Below are 4,786 nucleotides of genomic sequence, written 5' to 3' on the forward strand. Positions count from 1 at the left end.
CCCAGCCCCACATCCCATATTCCTCCATCCCAGCCCCACAAACCCAGCCACTCCTCCCTGAGGAGGAGGAGGGGACAAGATTCCAGTCCCCTGAAAGCCCCGGGGGGGTTACAGGGGTGTCTCTTCCCGTGTTCCAGCTGCCCAGGAGGCTGGGAATGGTCCCTCAGTGGCACAGACACCTCGAGGAGGCTCCTTCCCACCTCCCCACGGCACAGAGGAGGTGATTCATCTCCTCGGGGTTTTCTGGGCAGCCCTTTCCCCAGCAGCAGGGCAGGGCTGTGTCGGGCTGGCTGGAGCCAGAGCCCTGTGACAGGACTGACCCTGTCGTCTGCAGGGAGAAAATACGAGTTCCAGAGGAGCCCTGCAGGGCTGGGCTGTGAAACACTGCCTGGAACAGGGGTGATGAACATGGAATTCCAGGATGCAGAGGCTCCCCAGCCCCAAAGCAGCATTTCACAGCTGTTCCTGAGAGAGTGTTTGCTTTGCTGTTCGTGTCCTTCTGTCCCTCTGAATGGGTTTTATTTATTTTTTATTTGGAAACAGAGTTCTCGGGTCTAAAAATGGAACAACCTCGTGTTTCAGGGGGAGTTGAGGGTAGGCTCCTGTTCTTGCATCACTGTGGGGGTGGAAGAGCTCCTTAATCTGGTAAAGAAAGGCAGAGCAAAAAAATTAATGGAATAAGCTAAAAAGAAGAGAGGTGCAAATGAGATGTGACAGTATGGTTGGTGTCCAGTGGAACAAACCAGCACAGGGGTGATGCCTTCAAACCAGGACAGGGCTCCCTTTGGGATGAGAATTTTAGTGGATAATGGTTTTTCAGAGAGGTAAATGAATGAACTGTGAAGGTCTGGGCTGGATGGGGGAGAGCAAATGAGGTTGTTTGTGTTTCTCCTGGTGTTCCAGTCTCTGAGGGTGTTCTGGTTACAAGTTGAATCCTCTGTTGGGTGTTTGAGGTTTGAAATTCTCTTCACTGAGGAACTCTTTGCAGAAGGTGTTTTTCTAAATTTTATTGACAATACCCCTTTTACATCAACAAGTGAAAAATTTTGAAGCAAACTTTTCCAAGCACCTGCATTAAAACTGGCCCATAACCAGGGGGAAGTGCTGGTTCCACACCTTGCTTATTTTATTTTTTTTTTTCTTTACATTCAAGGGAATGAGGTTTTATTTATTTATTTACAGGCAGGAAGAAATGAAAGAGGTGATATTAAAAATTAAAAAAAAAAAAAACAACAAACCTGGGCATCACCTTGGACAACCCAGCTCCACACAGAGCTAAATTTAATCCCTAAATTTGAGCACAAGCCCTGGTTTGAGCATCCCTGCCGTGGCTCAGCAGCCACCAGGGCTCTCCCTCATCCCACACATCCCACACAAACCCTCTCCTACGGGCAGGACAAAGTGGTGTCACCTCTGTGTGGCACAGAGGCAGCAGTGAGGAGATGGATGGCTGTGGCTGTGAGGCGTGTGAAATGTCAGTCAGACGGTTTAAGAAGAGGAGAGGAGCCCTCAGAGAGACTCTTTCTGTAACGAACTTATATGATGTGACAGTCACACACTCCAAAATTGAATTAATAAATCATTCACAGCTCTGGTTGGAATAGTTAATCCGTGTTTTGTGCCCCAGCAGAGAGGAAAATGGCCTGCTTTCCTGGCTTTATGACATATTAGGCCTAAATAGAATTAATGATAAGGCTTTCTAAGTTTATTTACTGTGGAGAAGAGCTGTTTCTAAGGGGATGGGAAGGGAGGAGGGGAGGAGGAAGGAGCTGTGAACAGATTATCTCCCCAGTCCTGGGGTTTAATAACATGCAGCTATTGTGCTGTGGGGTGCACAGGGACAGGGATGGTTTGGCACGTGGGGAGCAGGCAGTGAAACCCAGGCAGTGAAACTCAGCCAGTGAAACCCAGCTGCTGGAATTGAGTTGTCACAAGTGGAACATCCCTGTGAACTCTCTGGTGGGTGAACACTGAGCTCACCCAGGGCTCTTTCTGAAAGGTGAATGAATAAAACTCTTCAGCTGGTTCCCACAAAACACAGACTCTGCCTGTAGAAAATGCCATGAAAATCTGCAAATGACTGGCAGCCTGGAAGGGATGAAGGTTTGGTTGGTAGGAAGAGCTGTGATCAGCAGTTCTGGATCTCGTTGGTCAGTGACAGATTCCCTCAGAGGGAGCAGCTCACACTTTTTAGGATTGCACGGGTCTTTTCCTGGGGCTCTCACAGATGATTCTGCCCCCAGCAATCAGCAGGAGAAGATTCGTTTCTGGAAAACAGGCCCAACTAAAGAGGAGAAGGCCCTGAGAGCAGCCTGGCTCTGCCAGCTCTGGGCAGGCTGCAAAGGTGAGAGTTTGTTCTGCAGTTCCCAGGGTCCGTGGGAAGAGGTTCCAGGGCAGGGGACAGAACAGCTCATTGAACAGCTAAAGATGGAAGTAAACAGATAAATCAGATTTTCCCCCACGCTGCTGCAGAAGCTAATTATTGAAACATCAAGTGTATTAGGAATAATTAAACCAAATTGCAAATTAAACTTCCCGTGGCCATAAAACGGCGGAAAATCGGCTCTGTCGGTTCCACCCCTCTGACACCGAGAAGTGTCCTTTGCAATTCCAACGTGGGGCTCCCAAATCCTGTGGTGGGGGGAGGAAAAAACTTCCCTTGCAACTGGAATATTGCCTCAACAATTGCCCCTCGTTCCTTGGAGCTTTTCCTGTCAGTCCTCAGCCACCCGAGCAGGGAGGTGGAAAAACGGGGAGCTGCAGTTGTGAGATCGTGACTTGGAGCCTTTTTGACCAAACTCTTGTGTGTTGAGCTGGAAAAACAGGTGACAAAAGGCTTGGAATGTGCCAGCAGGTGTTAGTCATTGCTTTGAATAAACTCCTTGCAGAAAAACTCTCTAACCTTTTCCTAATTATGCAATTTGCTCTTCGGCGTCTCCGAGCACGCCAAGCCTGCTACAAATTGGAAGCAGACAGCCCTGATAGATTTGGACCTTTTGTGGTGTTTGGATTCATTAGTTTCTCTAATTACTGGAAATAAAGCAGTTTTCATACATCCAGGATGCTGCTGTGTCTGAGCTGCTGCGAGGGAAGGCAGAGCACGGGAAGATAAGTTGGTGTATAAAGAGATCCTGACTCCTCATTAACCTTTCTCCTTCTTTGCATGAGAGAAAAATAAATCCTTATTTCAGGGAAAACAGGGACATTTATTGGCAAGGCAGGGCCGCACCTGAGAGTTAAACCTGCCTGGCAAATGCCTCTTAATTCTTCCAGGGGTTTTGCAGTGCCTGAAATGCACCTCTTTAAATAGCAGAGCTCAGCGTGGGCACATCAGCTCAGCCCCCCCAGGATTTGGCCCCTTCCCTTTCCCAGCCCTGTGGGAGCCTCGAGCAGCTCCACGTGTGGAGGGAGCTGGACAATGGCACTGGATGGACCCCACTGTGCCCCTTGAGCTGAAATGGCCCTAAATTGGTCCCAGTAATTCTCTCTGCAATTTGAATTCTTAACGTGGTAAAAAACCACGGGGGGGGGGGGGGGAGAAAAGGGGCAGAAAGTTGGTTTATGTCGATAAAAATAATGATTTTTCCAAAGTGAGCTGTCTTTTTCATTATGGCCACGTTTATTCTGAGGTGAGATTAATGAAATATTCAGCCAGTGCTACCCTGGATATGAACTCATCCCTCAGTCATTCACACAACCTTTAATTGGACTGGAAGGGAAGTTATTGTTAATTTGTCCCTCAGATGTTATTCTGGATAAATTTATGTCCTCAAGGAGTCAGACCCTGAGAAACTCCAGAGTTCTTTTAAGATTTGTATCCTTACAATTTTGAGAGCAGGTGTCAAAGGGTAAAGTTGGTTTATTCAGGCCAAAATTAATACACTCAAAGCGAACTGGTTTTGTTATTTTTACTGTATCCAAAGGGCATAACTGAGGTGTTTCTCCCCCTCCCAGCAGTGGTTTGGCTCCTCAGGGAACTCCTGTCTCACAGCTCCCACAGTGGAATTTGGAGGGACCTCTTGGATTCATCTGGGCACAAGCTGGAAATCCATGAAAAAACAGCAACAGATCTTCCCTGGGAAGGTTGTTGTGGGTATCTTTAGTCCTTCTGGGGTCAGTAAGATCAGACAGGGCTCTGAGTGACCTGATCCAGTTGAAGATGTCCCTGCTCAACACAGAGGGGTCCCTCCCAACCCAAACCCTCCTCCGAGGGCCCAAGAAGTGATTTATGAAAGGGCTCATCTCTGTGCTGTGTTAATGACAGAGACAAACACCCAGATGGATTTCCACCCATTTTTCACTTGTTGATAAAGAATAACTGCCTCAGGATCAGCACAGAGCTGCAGCTCCCACCTCCCTGTGTCTCCCAGTGACAGTTTCCCGATGGAGACGGGGACGTGCAAGGTGATAAATCCTGAGGAGATCTCGAGCCTGAGTTATTCATCTCTTCTTCTCCTCTGTTACATAATTGGTAATGATCATATTGATGCTCCCGAGGGTGCTTGAGAGGTGAGGGATTTAGGGGAGAGGAGGAAGGGTCATCACAGCCCAGGATCATCACAGCCCAGGAGCATCACAGCCCAGGATCATCACAGCCCAGGAGCATCACAGCCCAGGATCATCACACCCAGGATCATCATACTCCAGGATCATTACACTCAGGATCATCACACTATGGGATCATCACAGCCCAGGATCATCACAGCCCAGGATCATCACACCATGGGATCATCACACCCCAGGATCATCACACAGCCCAGGATCATCACACTATGGGATCACCACA

General features: G+C 48.4%; 1 long non-coding RNA gene across 1 annotated transcript in view; it reads right to left on the reverse strand.

Annotated features, from left to right (window-relative positions):
• Positions 1-3,841: 3,841 nt before the first annotated feature.
• Positions 3,842-4,786, reverse strand: part of LOC113958672 — a 1,542-nt gene continuing 597 nt past the window's right edge. Inside the window, exon 2 of the long non-coding RNA XR_003531573.1 lies at positions 3,842-4,040. This is a non-coding gene — a long non-coding RNA (uncharacterized LOC113958672). The remainder of the gene's footprint in view (positions 4,041-4,786) is intronic.

The sequence above is a fragment of the Corapipo altera genome, unplaced genomic scaffold (genome assembly GCF_003945725.1).
Source record: "Corapipo altera isolate COAL_440 unplaced genomic scaffold, ASM394572v1 275, whole genome shotgun sequence".
NCBI classification, from domain to species: domain Eukaryota; kingdom Metazoa; phylum Chordata; class Aves; order Passeriformes; family Pipridae; genus Corapipo; species Corapipo altera.